Consider the following 19,255-nt stretch of genomic DNA (forward strand, 5'->3'; position numbering starts at 1 on the left):
TACAAAAGGTCCCCAAGAAGGGGGATGTGCTGCCTTCCCAACTTTGACAGCTTTACCAACACTATGTTGCTGGCAGATTACACACTGTTGGCAGTATTGCTTAAAATATTCCTTTCTTTATAAATACCCTTGCTGATTGCAGGTGTAAGCAGTGTCAGGATGAGCTCCACCCTGACATCTGGTGGTGAGGTGTGGCAAGTTGTGGAAAAGAACTTCAGGGGCCGATCTCATTTGCATAGGCACACCCACCCCGCCTAGAATGAGGCCATAGCTGCCCAAATGGTCACTTTGGCTGCTGTGGGATCCCCAGTGTCTCTGTTATTGGGGCAGGAAGAATAAATTGTTATTACCCTGATTATGGGAACTGTGCTTGGAACTGTACTTGGCCTTTTGTTATGATGGAGGGACTCGCCATCAACTAAGTAGCACTCACTAGGCAAGGGTCATGGGTTTTAAAACTCTGTGAATTGAGAGAGGTTGGGGACAAGTATTAATACTTGGTGGCATGGGCCCCTTGGTGAGGGCCTTACATGCTAATTGCACTTCCTCCTCTCTCCACTGTGGAATATCAGAGCTAATTTTGATTCTATTAGGAGTCTAGTTACAGGCTGCTGAGCTCACTTGGGGCTAATGGTGCACCAGCACTGAGGCTCCCCTACTACAAGCTGAAATCACCAAAGAGCTGAACCGACTAAGAGCTGAAATCACTGAGTGTTGTGTTAAGTAGTGGGGGAGCCTGAAGATCTATTGTGGAGCAGTTTGCGGGACGGCTGGAGTGCCTTGTGGACAGGCTGGTGGAGCAGTTCGTAGGATGGCGGGAGCTGCTGGTGGGACGCGGAGCAGTTTGTGGACCGGCTGGTGGAGCAGTTCATGGGACGGTGGGAGCTGCTTGTGGACCGTGGAGCTGAGCGAAGGAGTTCGTGGGGCAGCTGGTGGAGCAGAGCGGAGGCCTATGGAGCTGTGGGGCGGTCAGCTTCAGATCATGTAAGGTGCCTCTTACCCCCATCCCATCTCCACCCAGGTTGGGAGGTAAAGCTCCGCAGATAAACTTTCGAACTCTGGGGCTGCCCTGACCAGGGACAGAGACTTTTGGGTCATTGGACTTTTGGGACTTTGGGTGATTTGGGGTTGCTGGACTCAAGAACCAAAGGGAAAGGGGCATGCCCCAATTTGCTTGGGGTGGGTTTTTGCTCATGGGTTGTGTTATGAATCCTGTTGGTGGTGTTTCCCCAACATAATGCCACATTGTTTCTCTCTGTTATTAAAAGGCTTTTTGCTACACTCAGACTATGTGCTTGCGAGAGGGGAAGTATTGCCTCTTGGAGGTGCCCAGCGGGGGTGGTATATATTTGTCCCAGGTCACTGGGTGGGGGCTCGAGCCAGTTTGCATTGTGTTATTCAAATGGATCCCCTAGATATTGAACCCGGCCCTTGTTGCTGCCAACTCTGACGGGCAGAAGGGTTACACAGGCAAAACTGAGGAATTACTCCCCATATTTTTCTGTATTTGTTTCATAGGCGGGTCAGGTTTCAATGGCTTCTATCTTTATTATTTAGGTGATTTGCATTAACACAGACATTCTTGGCTTGCTTTTGGATTCAAAGTTATTAGCCGCTTAGAGACTTTGTGTCAAAAGGACACAGTTAAATTCTAACTTTTAACTTCTCCTTTTAAACACACATTGATTTGAAAAGGGAAAAAAGACAGCCCATTTTGGCTCCCCTTTGGCAAAGTGACCGTTGATTACACAGAGCCACCTTAAGACTTAGTGTGGGGCACTGACTACAGCTTTTATCTGCTTATTTGTTACCAAAGCAGATTTAAAATCTTTTCCCATTTTCCTGGCTTTGATTGCCCTGCTGCAGCCACAACTTTGGTCTTTATTTAAAAACATTTAATGCTTTACAAGATTTAAAATTAAAATCACCTTAAGGATTAAATGCTAAATACCAAAATTAAAGAACGCTAGTTTCTTTTGTCTGGCAAAAGTATTTTTCGGTTTTACAATTTTAAAACAACATCAATTCATCTTAAACTTATAAAACAAAATTGTTCATAAGTAAATGATTCCACTTAAATAACCTCTTGCCTGGATTATCTACAGACATTCCCAAAAGGAATGGCTGCAAAGAAACCAAGAATTTTCTTTTTATAACACCTTCTTTTAACTTTTGTGCAAAGTTTCACTGCTTAATTTCCTCCAGTAACTACAGAGTTAATCTTTCACTTTTTTTCTTTTAACTTCCTCTACTGTGGTTGCCTACTTCTCTGGGCCCAATCCTTCTTTTTTTTCTTCTTCTTCTTCTTCCATTATTATTATTATTTTATTATTTCACTACCAATTTAGCAAGGAGAGTGGGCTTTTTGACTAATCCCCCTTTTATTTATTTATACACACCTATTTACATACACACACATTTATTCCTCATATTTAGATGCATTTTATTTAACAATAACCTTAATTCTTTGTCTGGACTTAATACAACCTTTTCCTTATTTGAGGCGGTAACAACCCCTCAGCACCAGTGCTTTGCCGGAAAGGATAGTAGCAGAGGGCTAGGGACAACGTGAAAGGTAGGGAGAACAGCAGCATTAACAGCATGGTGTAATGGGGAGTTACACTCACTGACCGTAGGAATAATGACTCCTTGCTGAATTAAGGAGCTGATTACTGGTCAAATTATTTTTTTTTTCTCAGCCATTTTGAGAGAGGATTCAGGTGAATTTTAGGAAGAGATCTTGCTGGGTTCAGACAGAATTTTAATCAGTTGGGCGGACCCAATGTACCCAACCTGATCAGCATGTTCAGCCCACGGGGCGGAGGGGGGCGGGAAACCTTAGCCAGCAGTTCCTGTTGCAACGAGGAGGGGCTGGGGTCGGTCTCCCTCTTGGAGCGTCCATGTATATTTTAATTTACATAGCAAGCCTCTTTCCAAAAGGTTAACCCGTGAGCAAGGGCTAGGAGGAAGGCATGATGGTCAGACAAAGGACCGATAGAAATGGTCAGAGTCCTTGAGACTCCTCTTTTCAGATTCAAGGTGCCGTTTTTCTGTTTCTCCATACCAATTGAAATATGCTTCAAACATTTTCCCAGAAGTGCACCTCTGAGGTACACAATCTTGTCAAGGGCAAAACTTTTCCTCTAGGGGAGACTGTAATTTTGAATCATCCCTGGTATACCAATTCCATTTTTTCCAGAAACTTGCAACTGAAAGGACTAGGCCTTTTGGCAAGATGGTGATCCCTCTGGACCCACCAGCCTCCATTTCTTCCCCTTTCAGGTCCTATTTAGAGGGTGGACATTTTTAGGGTGTCCATGACCTTTCTACAGCCCCCTTTCCTCAAAGAGCGTCGGCTAGTCTCAGAGAGAACAGCACCACATACTCTGTTGCTTCAGGCGAGGTGATCGGCTCGGTCAGTGGCTCATTAGACCCCTTCTTAGGCGATAAAGAGGAAACCAGAGAAAACAAGTTGAGGGAAACACACTCATACAAGGAAAATTTACAGAAGATGTCCACGACCCTCCTACAGCCCCCTTTCAGCGAAGAGCGTCGGCTAGTGCCGCATGTTCTATCACATCAGGCGAGGGGTAAGACCAGTTAGTGGTCCTAGCCTATGACCTTCCTCACAGCCCCCTTTCAGCAAAGAGCATTGGCTAGAGCCGTATGGAGCATAGGGACATGCACGCTTTCCTTGCCTTAGACAGGGTTCGTTTCACAAGTCAAGCCATGCAGAAATGGCCCATCTTGGCCAGGGCCTTTAACGCCGTTCTCCGTTGGTGTCACAGAGCTTGCTTTAGAGACACCTCTGGTCACAAGCAAAGCTTCGCAGAGGGCTCTGGGCATCTTTCCGTTACCCTTACTTTCACACACACACACACACACACACACAGACTACGTCCTAGACAGTCACCTTTGTGGCTTTTTTTTTTTTTTTGGGCCTACCTGTTTGAAAATAAAGTTCAGATCCAGCACGCAAATCACCCAATTCTAGAGCCTACAGTCAGTTCTCCACCGAAACCCCAATATAGAGATTTAAAAGGTCTCTTACCTTTTACATGATGTCCTGGGTTTGGAGGGAAACAGCCTGCGGTCCTCTAGTCATGGATGGTATACGGTGAATCCCAGACGAGCCCCCAGATTGTTATGGAAAACGAGTCACACCATCTGTTTGGTTCAAACAGTCTGAGGTCCTTTTATTTTTGAATACAAGCATGCAGGGAGAAGGAGACAGAGATGGTCACACACAGGTGCCACCTTGGTCTCCCTCTATCCTGCCTCTATAATACCAGTCTTACATAGTTTTTTACATTTCAATCAAATGATACATTTCCTTAATTTTTTTATCACTCAAGCATTATTAATAAAGCCTTATAAGGAGCCAAGGTAAACAGCTTTATAATTAGCATTGTGCTGACGCAGTTTGTTATGATCAAGATCTGCGGTTTGCTTGTGGCAGCAATTTGTCTAGGGGCTTTTGCAGGTTGGGGGGGGGGGGTTGTACATAATAGACAGCTAGGGACTTGAACTAGGTAAAAGGTTGGCCTAGTTTGTTATCTGTGTCAAAATACCACAGCACAGCATATGCTCTTAGCTTAAGCTAAGTCTTACAGGATGCCGGCCTGTAGGTCTCTTGCGTTACTGCTCTTGCCTATGCTGCATATAGTGCCTGGGTCTTGTCACAAAGTGGGATAAAGTCTGGTCAACAATACTTTCCCCCACAGGAAGGACAGACAAGTCTTCTCACAATATGCTGCAAAACCATCCCTAGAGCAGCTCTAGTCTAGCTAAAAACCCTGGGATACGCCCCTAGCACCAAAGCTGGGTTCCTGCCTGGTCAGCATGCTCCATGGGTATAAGTTCAGTATGTCTCTACAGGGTGGGTTTGGTTACCCCAGTGCTTATACCTGGATGTCTGGCCCCAGCTAAGCTCTGCAGTAAAGACATACCTTCAGTCTGAGAATATCGATACTGGGGGTGTGTATGTGACAGATTGGTATGTGTCTGTATAAGTGTAACCCTTCTGCCAGGTGGAGCCAGCAGCAACCAGGGCCAGGTTCAATATCTAGGAGTTCCCTTCCATTGATCCAACACAGAACCGGCTTGAGCCCCACCCAGTAACCTGGGGAAATTACACGCCGCCCCTGGGCACTCTGAGAGGCCGTACTTCCCCACTCACAAGCACAGGATCTGGGAGTAGAAAAGAAACTTTTAATAAAAGGAAGGAAGAAACTGGGTGTTAAGTTGAAAAAACAGCACAAACAGAGCTCAAGAACATAAACCATGAGTAAAAGACCCACCCCAAGTAGGTTGTACAGTGTCCTTTTCCCATCAGGTTCTTAGGTCCAGCAACCCAAAAGCCCCTTTCACGTGCACAACCCTTCTCTGCACCCCACTCACAGTTGCTGTCCTTGGTCAGTGCAGACCTAGAGTTCAGAGGTGCATCTGCAGAGTTCACCTCCCTCCTGGGTGGGGTAAAGAGTACCTTACTCGCTCCACTGCTCGGGCACTCACTCGCTGCCCCTCTCTGCCAGCCATCCTGCTGGCCAGTACTGCTCGCTGCTTCCACCGGCCATCTGCTCACCGCACCACTTCACTAGCCGCCCTGCTGGCCACTCATCACAGCTCTCTGCTGGCTGCCTGCTCACTGCACCTCTCCACCAGCCACCCTGCTGTCCACTCATCGCACCTCTCTGCCACACCAGCCACTCATTCACCAACTGACTGTCAGTCACCTTCTGCCTCTCTGCTGTGACCTCTACACATCAGTCTCTTAGTAATTTTCAGCTCTTTGCAGGCTGGGGAGAAACACCACCCCATCTCAAGTGATTGTGGCTCTCAGTTTTTTAAGCTTTAGCAGGTAGGGCAGAAACACATTCCTACCACAACTGATTTCAGCTCTGAGTGGGCATTTAACATAACAAAGAGGCTCCTAATGAAGCCTACTTAGCTCTACTCTTTTAACAGTGGGGAGGAACAGGTTTAACCAGTCTAGGAAGGACCCTTGATGAGTGCATGTGGTTGCCTGGCTGGGGATTCCTATCCCCACCACTCTTACTTTCACAGGGCTCTGGCATCTGAGCCCCTGGCTTAACAACGTGCTCTCAACTGAAGGTGACCCCCCTCATTTAGGACAGGTTAAGCATAGTCTTGTTTCCCTGTATTCCCACAATAATTACATCATTTTGGTAACAGCATTTCACTACCCCTGCATTCGGTACTAAAGCGATTTGTAACCCAACACCAGCCAAAACTGATTACTTTGACACTGCTCAATGTGCTGAATATCTAAGCAGAGCAAACTGTATTTACATAAACACACCCAAGTCTCTCCCCCTCCCAGCTAGCTGGCAGAAAAGCATTCATTCAGACCCTGCTACATGAGCCTGTCTCGAATTTTGACCTTCCCAGGACACTGTAACCACCATTTTGAAGACTGTAACTTGCATTCTGAGTATGTAACTGTGGCTGACTTGAGGTGCCAATGACAGAACAGGGCAGCTCATTGTAACGCCCGACAGCTCCCTGAGGCAACCGACGCAAGACTCATCCATGGTGCTTGTCAGTGTTGCCGGCACCCAGGGCCGAGAGGCTAAACAACAGCTGGAGTTGGTTCGCTACCTGGTGTGCTACACCCAATAATCACAACGGGGTGGAGAAGCAGAAAAGTTTATTTGCAGCTGCAAAAAGGTACAGGGAGAATAAAATCTCAAATCCTGCACACAAAGCAGGAAGTTACACAGGCTTTTATACATCCTTTTTCCCAGCATACTTATCCAATAGCAAGCTGCCCCAAGTATCCATATAGCCAGCCAATCCAGTTCCCAGCTAGTTCCCTAGTTCTCTGTATCATTTATTAAACTATACATAAAGCTGCTTTATTGAGCATTATTCTTCCATATCTGCCCTGTGTGGCCTTGCTTAGTTTCAGGCAGTCTGACTCTGCAACATATTGTTGCAGATTCTCAGCATAACTGCTGCGAGTGCCTCCAGGCGGGGGGGCCAAGGACACTTGGGCCTAGTACGCAGAGCGGCTGCGAGTGCCTCGGGCGGGAGGGGGGGCCAAGGACACCTGGGCCTAGTGTGAGGGGGCTTCATCGACACTCGTGGTCTTCCATCCCCTCAAGTTACCTAGTGGCCATGCCCCAGTGTCCCCAACATCAGGACAATCGGTTCGCTAAAGAGAGTGGCCAGGCACAAGGGAACTGGTTCTCCCAGCTTGTCTGGGGTGAGTGCGGGCTGGGACTTGAACCACCGGACTAGGGTTCTGAAGCTGCGCTGTTGGTCACAGTGCAGAAAGGACTAAAATCTTATTTAAATGCAAGATCTGCTCTTGGCTCCCTCTCTCTCTCACTGGTTAACCATCACCAATACAACAGATGGACTGCATGGGCTGGGGGCAGGAGGGGCCTACCCCCCGACACACAGACTGGGCCTAACAACTCACCCAGAGACTCGGGGAGACCATACAGGCCACTGTTGTTTTCCCTACCGAGCCATAACTCGTGTTTGCTTTGAGAGTAAACATTACTGTGGTTGTGGAAACTCCTGTGGAAACCTGTGCTCCCTACTTTACCTGCTACCAGGCCCCCAAAGAGTCACCCAGAGCTCCTATGGAAGGGGTTTCACGGCCTAGGGCAGTTAGACTGCAGAGTCCCACATCCCAGGAAGAGACGAGACAGGGGATCTGCATCTAGTGCCCCAGAGCTAGACCAGTGACTGAACTCTGCTCGGCCCCTGCTGGCTTGGGAGCACATGGGAGCCTAAGGTTAGGTCCAGTGCAACAGACTGGTGACCATCTATGAGGGGGACTCAGCCAGGACTTTAAGAACTTTTATGCCAGAAGGAGGTTTAAATGGTATCAGTTCAGGCTCCCTGATGGTAGATTCCTTTACACTCATCTCAGAGTTTGCCCTGGAAGCAGAAGAAGAGCTGGGAGTCTGCAGAGCACCCCTGACTTTGCTTTTCACTTGGCTTACAAAAGGGAAAATAAAAAGCCATCTTGTCTGGAAATCAAGGTCCCTGCTGAGGATTTAGCCCCAACCATTTTACCTCCTGCACATACGGCCTGAAGCTGAGTTTCCAGCTATGGTGCAGGATTTATTTTGGCATCGTTTTCTTGTTGAAAATAAAACTAAGCTGAGGGCAGGATGTTGTCTTTCACTAGGCTGCGATGACTAATTATTAAACTCAATTTCTAAAGGTTACCGTATACAGAAAAGCAATTATGCAGAGATTAAAACAAGTTCAGAAACCTCATTCAGTCTGAAACTATGGTCAACCCAAATCTTGTACTATTTCTGATTTTTAATGACCCCAGAAACGTTTTATTTAACTTAGATGTCAAATGCAATTTCGAAATGGGGGATTAAATATATTTCATGCCTTTTCTACATAGTGCAGTGTACGAATTTCCAATGCTGATTCTGTTAGTGAATTTCAGCAGGCTGGAAGGAAGGCCATGCACTGGGAGAAACATCAATGTCGATTTAACCCCTTTGTGACAGGGCTCCTCTGAGTGCTGAAATGTCATTGGAATCTGGTGCATCAGACAGCCAGTCACGTACTCTCCCCTGGAACCAGATCCACTCTGCCTTGTGTCAGTGGCTACCCTGGCCATTGGTGTGTGTTGTTTAAAAACCTCTACATGTGAAAGGACACTGCTTTTGATGTAAGTATTTGATTCTACCCTGGCCATTGGTGTGTGTTGTTTAAAAACCTCTGCATGTGAAAGGACACTGCTTTTGATATAAGTATTTGATTCTCAGCTGCTTGGGCACTTCCCAAGCACCCTGCAGAAGAAAGTGGCTAGCACCTTACCATGCTTGGCTAGGGTGTGGTGGTAAGGGTGCCCCGTGGCTAGCCAAGCCATCCCCTTAAAAGAGCATTGCTCATGGCGGGGTCACTGCTCACTGACTGACCCAGCTGTGAAGTGACATCTGGATCCCTTATCTGGGGTCCTGCTCTATGGCTTCCTCATGTCTAAGGTCCCTTGTACCGAGCACCACATTAGACCACAGGCATGCATGCCTTGCAGTACAGCAATATGTGTTCACTCTCTCTTCGAGCTCCACCAGTGGAGAGGGTTGGGTCGTATCTGCTCCCAAGCAGCAGATGGAGACAGAACATTGATGCCTTTGGTGTCATCCCAGCCCACATAGGAGTGGCCATACCTGGGCCTTCTGTCACCTGTGTTTCCAGCAGGTGGGGATCACTGTCACTAGCAGAATGGCTGCTAGAAGAGAAAGGAAGAGGCAGCCCTCAGAGGCCTAGGGGATTCTCCTTTAGCCACGCTTTGGCATGCAGCTGCCCATACAGTCCACATGACACACTCACGGTCCAAGGTTCCTTGGTCCCACATGCCTCAGACCTGCTCCTCCACCTCCGGCATACAGCATGACTGACTCCTGCAAAGGGGTGACTCCCCACTCCAGACCCAGAAAGCATCCATCCAGGCAGGTAAGGGGGGAGACAGCATTCTCTATACATTACACTGGCTCCCCAGATGCAGTCCATAGTAACTGGTTAAAAGACAGGAAACAAAGGGTAGGAATAAATCGTCAGTTTTCACAGTGAGAGAGGTAAATAGCAGGGTCCCCCAAGGATCTGTACAGGGACGAGTGCTGTTCAACAGAGTCATAAATGATTTGGAAAAAGGGGAGAACAGTGAGGTGGCAAAATTTGCAGATACAAAATTACTCAAGATGGTTAAGTCCAAAGCAGACTGCGAAGAGTTACAAAGGGATCTCACAAAATTTGGTAACTGGATAACAAAATGGCAGATGCAATTCAATGTTGATAAATGCAATGTAATGCACGTTGGAAAACATAATCCCAACTATACACACAAAATGATGGGGTCTAAATTAGCTGAAACCACTCAAGAAAGATCCATAATGCCACTATATAAATCCACAGTACATCCACACCTTGAATACTGCATGCAGTTCTGTTTGCCCCATCTCAAAAAAGACATATTAGAATTGGAAAAAGTACAGAGAAGGGAAGAAAAATTATTAAGGATATGGAACAGCTTCCATATGAGAAGAGATTAAAAAGACTGATACTTTTCAGCTTGGAAAAGAGATGAATAAGAGGGATATTTTAGAGGTATATAAAATCATGACTGGTGTGGAGAGAGTGAATAAGAAAGTGTTATTTACCGCTTCACATAACACAAGAACTAGGGGGTCACCCAATGAAATTAACAGGCATCAGGTTTATAACAAATATAAGGAAGTAATTCTTCACATACGCCCAGTCAACATGTGGAACTCATTGTCAGGGGATGTTGTGAAGGCCAAAGGTACAACTGGGATCAAAAAAGAATGAGGTAAGTTCATGGAGGATAGGTCTATCAATAGCTATTGGCCAAGATGGTCAGGAACCCACCCCATGCTCCAGGTGTCCCTAAGTCGCTGATTGCCAGAAGCTGGGACTGGATGACAGGACATGGATCACTCGATAATTGCCTAGTTCTGTTCATTCCCTCAGAAACATCTGGCCCTACCCATTGTTGGAAGACAGGATACTGGGCTAGATGGACCATTGGTCTGCCCCAGTCCAGCCATTCTTATGTTCTATTCAGAGGAGGGATAGGAGCTGACTACCTAGGGGATCGCTCTTTGCTCTTTATACAATTCCAAGAATCCTGTGACCAGCAGGGAAATGCAGCTGTCAGTGCCCAGCCTGAGGCTTGCTGGAGCTGCAGGCGAGGTAGATCCTCGGCTGGTATAAATCAGTGTTGCCTCATTGGAGTCAACAGAGCTAGGCTGATTTACTGCAGCCAGGGATCTGGCCCAAGGGGAGGTTTTGGTAGAACTCAGCTATGGAACTCACTGCTGCAGGAGATCAGGCTGAACCCATGCCTGACCTTGGTTTAGAGTGCAAAGTCAGACTCTCCTGTTTTCATAAGTCTCTCCTCAATAGACGCACTGACACTGGCCAGCCAGCCCTGTCCTCTCAGAGGCATCTCACTGGAGTGAAGACAAGAGCCATCCTACAGGATGCAGGCCCAAGGAAGGGAATGGCCGTGTGGACAATCACAGCCTGCGGGGCAGCCCTTAGAGAACAAAGTGACCTATTCAGTTCAATAGGGCAGCAATGCTGCCTAAGAGACCACTAACAGTCTGGAACTCCAACGTGACTCAGACATGGCTGTCATGTATTGCTCCTGATGCTTGTTTTGCTCCATATGGCTTAGGAGCCTCTGAGCAGCAGCTCCCTGCTCCCTCCAGCCTCCCTCTCAAACAGAGCTAAGACCCTTTTCTAGCCACAGCTTGGACCCTTCCAGTGACTAGGCCATCGCCTCCTCTCTAGGCAAAGCATCTCACTGTCTGGCGCTTCCTTGGGGTGAACATTTTCCAGAATGATTTCTTCTTTTACCTTAGGCCACATCTTGTCTGACCCATAGTGCCCTGGGGGAATAAACCTCACCCTCTTTTGTGTATGGGTTGCTAATATTAAGTAAAAGCTTTAGAGTGGCTCCTGTTCTGTGCATTAATAACAGAGACACTGAAATAATAAATAACATTAATTAAACCTCTAATCATACACAATAACACACTTTATTTCTGATTCACACACACAGGACTCTCTGAGAAATGGTCAGGACACCGTACAACAAGGATTAGGAAACATCACAGAAGCATTAAAAAAATTTTAAAAATTAGAAATCTGATACTAAGTTAAGAAATAAAGGGATCTGTCATGGGAATAGGACTGCAAATAATGTGGGAGAGGTGACAAATATGGTGCCTGTAATGATATGTGATGCAATATACTATTCAGCCACTAGGTGCCTCCATGAATAGTATACTGCTCGAGACAGGTGTTGATCAACAGCAGGAACAAAGCTAGAACTCGAGCTGTGTGGAAGCCTGTTATTTGTGTTTGTGGTTTGTAGATGTTTTCTTTAACAAACACTTCTTGTTGAAAATGGGCCAGGACAGGCCCAACAGATGGTTATATTAAGAAACACTTTGGGGAAATAAAAGATTTGGATCTACTAAGTGTGGAATGATGAGCTGCAGGAACTGTCCCTGGGCCATGAACTCCACACCTTACAGCCCATTCTTCGGCAGACATAAGGCATGCAGGATCCTTTTGAAATGGTGGTGCCTGGATCTAGGACCTGTCAGGCCAAGCTTCAAGGATAACAGTCACCCAGGCTGACATCATACAGGGCTATAAAATCCAGCAGCATCAGCTTCAGTGAAACTGCTCACCAGACAGCTCACATGAGAATGAAGACTGCAAAGTGGGTGCTATCCCATGCTTAAGCTAGTGAGCAAACATACCCCTGCATTCTGGGCAAGCTGCAATCAATGAAGTAGGGCACGCTGCTGGAGTCTGGCAATGAGGGAATTACAATAACTGAGTCTCCTGCTACAAGGGGGGGGATGTTAGTGTTGGGGGATCAGAAAGGGCGAGGGCAGAGCAAACACCCCTGGTGATTCCTCTTACCTGCAGACAAAGCTGTTCACAAAGGATGTCACCAGCCCTGCTACATAAAGCCAGTGCAAGACTACCCCCCTATTCCAAATCCTCCTGGGAAGAATCAGGCATTTGGGGGCAAAGGGCAGTGCAGGGGATGTCAATACACCACCAACTCCTGCAGAGACGTTCTTCACACTGCTCTCGCAGGAGACCTGCATGGCTTCAGGTGGAGCTCTGCTGACTTACACCAGCTGGAGTCCGGCCCCTCCTCCCAGAATAAGAATGGCCAGAATGGGTCACACCAGGGGTCCAGCTAGCTCAGTATCCTGTCTTCTGACAGTGGCCAGAGCCAGAGGGAATGAACAAAACAAGGCAATTATCAAGTGATCCACCCCCAGTCGTCCGGTCCCAGCTTCTGGCAATCAGAGGCTTAGAATCATAGAACCAGAGGGTTAGGAGGGACCACAAGGATCATCTAGTTCAACCCCCTGCCAAGATGCAGGATTTGTTGTGTCTAAACCATCCAAGACAGATGCTCTCCAGACTCCTTTGGAAAACCTCCAGTGAAGGAGCTTCCACGACCTCCCTAAGCATCTGTTCCATTGTCTGACTGTTCTCCCAGTTAGGAATTTTTTCCTGAGATTTAATCTAAATCTGCTCTACTGTAGTTTGAGTCCATTGCTTCTTGTCCTGCCCTCTGTGGCAAGAGAGAACAACTTTTCTCCACCGCTTTATGGCAGCCTTTCAAGTATCTGAAGACCGCTAGCATGTCCCCCCTTAAACTCCTCATTTCCAAACTAAACAGACCCAGTTCCTTCAGCCTTTGCTCACGTGGCTGGCATTCCATCCCTTTGATCATCTTTGTCGCTCACCTCTGGATCCTTTCCAGTTTCTCCACAGCCTTTCTATACATTGGTGACCAAAATGGACTCAGGACTCCAGCTGAGGCCTAACCAGCGCTGAGTAGAGCAGTACTATCACCTCCCATTACTTGCACGCTATGCCACTGTTAACGCAACCTAAAATTGCATTTGCTTTTTTTGCAACAGCATCACATTGCTGACTCACGTTGAGGCTGTGATCCACCACAATTCCCAGCTCCTTCTCAGCAGTGCTGCTGCCCAGCCAGTTACCCCCAGTCTATATTTGTGCATTTGGGTTTTCTTCCCTATTTGTAGCACCTGACATTTGTTTTTGTTGATTTTCATTTTGTTGTCGATAGCCCAGTTCTCCAATTTATCAAGATCCCTCTGACTCTTAGCTCCATCCTCCAAAGTGTTGGCAACCCCCCAGCATTGTATCATCTGCAAACTTGATCAGGATGCTCTCTGTTCCTACAACCAGGTCATTAATAAAGATGTTACATGACATCAGACCCAGAACAGATCCCTGTGGAAAATCCAACTTGAGACCTCCCTCCAGGCTGACATCATTCCATTAATAAAAACAAGGAGCCCTTCTGGCACCTTAGAGACTAGCAAATTTATTTGGGCATAAGCTTTCGTGGGCTAAAACCCACTTCATCAGGTGCATGCAGTGAAAAATACAGTAGTCAGGTATATGTATTACAGCGTGTGAAAAGATGGGAGTTACCTTACCAAGTGGGGGGTCAGTGCTAACGAGGCCAATTCAAACAGGGTGGATGTAGCCTATTCCCAACAGTTGACAAGAAGGGGTGAATATCAACAGAGGGGAAATTACTTTTTGTAGTGATCCAGCCACTCCCAGTCTTTATTCAGGCCTAATTTGATGGTGTCAAATTTGCTAATTAATTCCAGTTCTAGAGTTTCTCGTTGGAGTCTGTTTTTGAAGTTTTTTTGTTGAAGAATTGCCACTTTTATGTCTGTTATTGAGTGTCCAGGGAGACTGAAGTGCTCTGCTACTGGTTTTTGAATGTTTCAATTTTTCATGTCTGATTTGTGTCCATTTATTCTTTTGCGTAGAGACTGTCCAGTTTGGCCAATGTACATGGCAGAGGGGCATTGCTGGCATATGATGGCATATAGCACATTGGTAGATGTGCAGGTGAACGAGTCCCTGATGATGTTGCTGATGTGGTTAGATCCCTTTGTAACTGTTTGCAGTCTGCTTTGGACTTAACTATCTTCCATAATTTTGTATCATTTTCAAACTTTGCCACCTCAGTGTTTACCCTTTTTTCCAGATCATTGATGACTCTGTTGAACAGTACTGGACCCAGTACAGATCCTTGGGGGACACCATTATCTAGCTGTCTCCATTCTGGAAACTGACCATTTATTCCTACCCTTTGTTTCCTATCTTTTAACCAGTTACTGCTCCATAGAATCATAGAACTAGAAGGGACCTCGAGAGGTCATCTAGCCCGGTCCCCTACACTCATGGCAGGACTAATTATCTAGACCATTCCTGACAGGTGTTTGTCTAAACCTCTTCTTAAAAATCTCCAGTGATGGAGATTCCACAAAACCTCCCTAGGCAATTTATTCCAGTGCTTAACCACCCTGACAGTTAGGAAGTTTTTCCTAATGTCCAACCTAACCCTCCCTTGCTGCAATTTAAGCCCATTGTTTCTTGTCCTATCCTCAGAGTTTAAGAAAAACAATTTTTCTTCCTCCTCCTTGTAACAACCTTTTACATACTTGAAAACTGTTATCATGTCCTCTCTCAGTCTTCTCTTTTCCAGACTAAACAAACCCAATTTTTTCAATCTTCCCTCATAGGTCATGTTTTCTAGACCAGTGGTTCTCAAAGCCGGTCCGCTGCTTGTTCAGGGAAAGCCCCTGGCGGGCCGGACCGCTTTTTTTATCTGCCACGTCCACAGGTTCGGATGACTGCAGCTCCCACTGGCCACAGTTTGGACCCTTCCCACAGCCCCCATTGGCCTGGAGCAGTTCTTCTCTGGATTCTCTCCAATTTGTCCACATCCTTCCTGAAATGTGGTGCCCAGAACTGGACACAATACTCCAGTTGAGGCCTAATCAGAGCGGACTAGAGCAGAAGAATTACTTCTTGTGTCTTGCTTACAACACTCCTGCTAATACAGCCCAGAATGATGTTTGCTTTTTTTGCAACAGCATTACACTGTTGATTCATATTTAGCTTGTGGTCCACTATGACCCCCAGATCCCTTTCCACAGTACTCCTTCCTAGGCAGTCATTTCCCACTTTGTATGTGTGCAACTAATTGTTCCTTCCTAAGTAGAGAACTTTGCATTTATCCTTATTGAATTTCATCCTATTTACTTCAGCCCATTTCTCCAGTTTGTCCAGATCATTTTGAATTTTAATCCTAACCTCCAAAGCACTTGCAACCCCTCCTAGCTTGGTGTCATCTGCAAACTTTATAAGAGTACTCTGTATGTTATTATCTAAATCATTGATGAAGATACTGAACAGAACCATACCCAGAACTGATCCCTACGGGACTCCACTCATTATGCCCTGCCCGCATGACTGTGAACCACTGATCACTACTCTCTGGGAATGGTTTCCAACCAGTTTTGCACCCACCTTATAGTAGCTCCATCTAGGTTGCATTTCCCTAGTTTGTTTATGAGAAGGTCATGCAGGACAGTATCAAAAGCTTTGATTAAATCAAGTTATACCATGTCTACCGCTTCCCCCCATCCACAAGGCTTGTTACCCTGTCAAAGAAAGCTATGAGGTTGGTTTGACACAATTTGTTTTTGACAGATCCATGCTGACTGTTACTTATCACCTTATTATCTTCTAAATGTTTGCAAATTGATTGCTTAATTATTTGCTCCATTATCTTTCCAGGTAAAGAAGTTAAGCTGACTAGTCTGTAATTCCCTGGGTTGTCCTTATTTCCCTTTTTTATATATGGGCACTATATTTGTCCTTTTCCAGTTTTCTGGAATCTTTCCCGTCTTTCATGACTTCTCAAAGATAATCACTAATGGCTCAGATATCTCCTCAGTCAGCTCCTTGAGTATTCTAGGATGCAATTCATCAGGTGACTTGAAGACATCTAATTTGTCCAAGTAATTTTTAACTTGTTCTTTCCCTATTTTAGCCTCTTCTGATCCTACCTCATTTTCACTGTCATTCACTATGTTAGACGTGCAATCACCACCAACCTTCTTGGTGAAAACTGAAACAAAGGAGTCATTAAGCACCTCTTCCATTTCCACATTTTCTGTTATTATTTTTTCCCCTCATTGAGTAACGGGCCTACCCTGTCCTTCGTCTTCCTCTTGCTTCTAATGTATTTGTAGAATGTTTTCTTGTTACCCTTTATGTCTCTAGCTAGTTTGATCTCATTTTGTGCCATGTCCTTTCTAATTTTGTGCCTTCCCTCTTATCCTATGACTGCTTTACTTTGCCTAAGAGCTTTTGGTGAGGGACTTTGTAAAAGGCTTTCTGAAAGTCCAAGTACCATGGGATCACCCTTGTCCACATGTTTGTTGACCCCCTCAAAAAATTCTAGTAGATTGGTGAGGCATGATTTTCCTTTACAAAAACTGTATTGACTCTACTCCAAAAAATCATGTTCATGTGTCTGATAATACTATTCTTTACTATAGTTTCAACCAATGTACCTGGTACTGAAGTTAGGTTTACCCGCCTGTAATGGCCAGGATTGACTCTGGAGCCTTTTTTAAAAATTGACGTCACATCAGCTATCCTCCAGCTGTCTGGTACAGAAGCTGATTTAAATAATAGGTTACATACCACAGTTAGTGTTTCTGAAATTTCATATTTGCATTCCTGATCTGATGATTTATTACTGTTTAATTTATCAATTTGTTCCAAAACGTCCTCTATTGACACCTCAATCTGACACAGTTCCTCATTCTTATCAGCTAAAAAAATGGCTAAAGTGTGGGAATATCCCTCACATCATTCATTTAGCTTCTCTGCAATGGCCTTGTCTTTCTTGAGTGCTCCTTTAACACTTTGATTGTCCAGTGGCCCCAATGACTGCTTAGCAAGCTTCCTGCTTCTGATGTACTTAAAAGTTTTTTTGCTATTAGTTTTTGAGTCTTTTCATAGTTGCTCTTTCAATTCTTTTTTGGCCTGCCTAATTATACTCTTATACTTGACTGTCCAGAGTTTATATTCCTTTCTATTTTCCTCAGTTGGATTTGACTTCCAATTTTTAATGCCTTTTTGCCTCTAGCCACTTCTTTTAACTTGTTGTTTAGCCATGGTGTCATGTTTTTGGTCCTCTTACTATTCTTTTAATTTGGGGCATAGATTTAATTTGAACCTCTAATATAGTGTTTTTAAAAAGTTTCCATGCATCTTGCAGGCATTTCATTCCTGTGACTGTTCCTTTTAATTTTCATTTAATTAGCTTCCTCATTTTGTGTAGTTCCCCTTTCTGAAGTTAAATACTACTGTGGTGGACTTTTTTGGTATTTCCCACACACACACATACTCACACACACAAAGATGTTAAATTTAGTTACATTACAGTCATTGTTACCAAGCAGTTCAGCTATATTCACCTCTTGGACCAGATACTGTGTGCCACTTAGGACTAAATCAAGGATTGCACCTATTCTCATTTACATGGCGACACACGCAAGGGAATGGAAGGTGTGGAGGAGCTAGCCCCTCCTAGCAATATCCATAGGTTCTTTATCTCTTTATTAACCCAGAGGAAATGCAGAAATGCCACTCTGAACTGAAAACAATGCGAGGGGAACTTCCCATGTGCCACCGTGTCCAGAACCCCAGTGCTGTCGCCGCTGGACAGGAAGGGCTGGGTCTTCCTGTGAAAAATGTCAATGAAAACAATTTTGTTGTTGTTATCTTTGTAAGTGTTTCAGGTTTTCACTGTAAAACCAAACACTTCCCAAAATAATGTTTTTGGTCTAATGCCAACATTTCTTCTTGGGGGTTCCAGGTTTTTTCTTTTTTTCTTTTTCTTTAAACAAAAACCTCAACATTTTCAATGAAAAATTGAATTATTTTTCAAAAAATTCCATTCGTTATAAAGTCCCCTTTTCCCTAGAAAAACACCTTGGCAGAACATTTTCTAACCGCTCTTCAGATCCCCCTCAACTAACTTCAACACACCTTGCTTCAACTCTCCTACAGCTCAGTCCCATAGACCCAGAACTCAATTCGCCACTGAACATTGGTGTCAGCAGAACCAGCTGAATTTGTAATCAACTTGAAAAGTTTAGACACAGCAGAAAAGTCAATCCCAGATCGGATCGAGGTTCCTCCAACACCAACTGCTCCTCAGGCCTCTTATCTTAGCGTTTGTCACATTTTTTCTCAAAGCTGTGGCCCCACATGCTGGAGTTGGCCAGCTGAGAGACACATTGGGCCTCTCTTGTGCTGGACCTACTAATGATGCCAGGTTATGGGTGTTTGGGAGACATGCCCTGTTCATTCATTCCACTCTTTTAGGCCATTTAGCGGAAAGCCATTTTGTTTACCCCTTGACACGTGGCTGAGCTGTGTGTGACATTACATCACCAGAGAAGAATATAAACTGCACTGCACAGGTAACCGGGTGGACTCATGTCCAGAGAGGCTGCACTTCTACCAAAGAGCTCAGGGAGCAGCTACCAAGGAGCAATGGTCTCTAGTTGCAGTGGGGGAGGTTTAGGTCGGGTATTAGGAAAAACTATTTCACTAGGAGGAGGTGAAGCACTGGAATGGGTTACCTAGGGAGATGGTGGAATCTCCATCCTTAGAGGTTTTTAAGGTCCAGCTTGACAAAGCCCTGGCTGGGATGATTTAGTTGGTTTTGGTACTGCTTGGAGCAGGGGGTTGGACTAGATGACCTCCTGAGGTCTCTTCCAACCCTAATCTTCCATGAGTCTATGATTCTATACCTCCATGAAAAAGTCTC

Source organism: Lepidochelys kempii, chromosome 13, assembly GCF_965140285.1.
Source record: "Lepidochelys kempii isolate rLepKem1 chromosome 13, rLepKem1.hap1, whole genome shotgun sequence".
NCBI classification, from domain to species: domain Eukaryota; kingdom Metazoa; phylum Chordata; order Testudines; family Cheloniidae; genus Lepidochelys; species Lepidochelys kempii.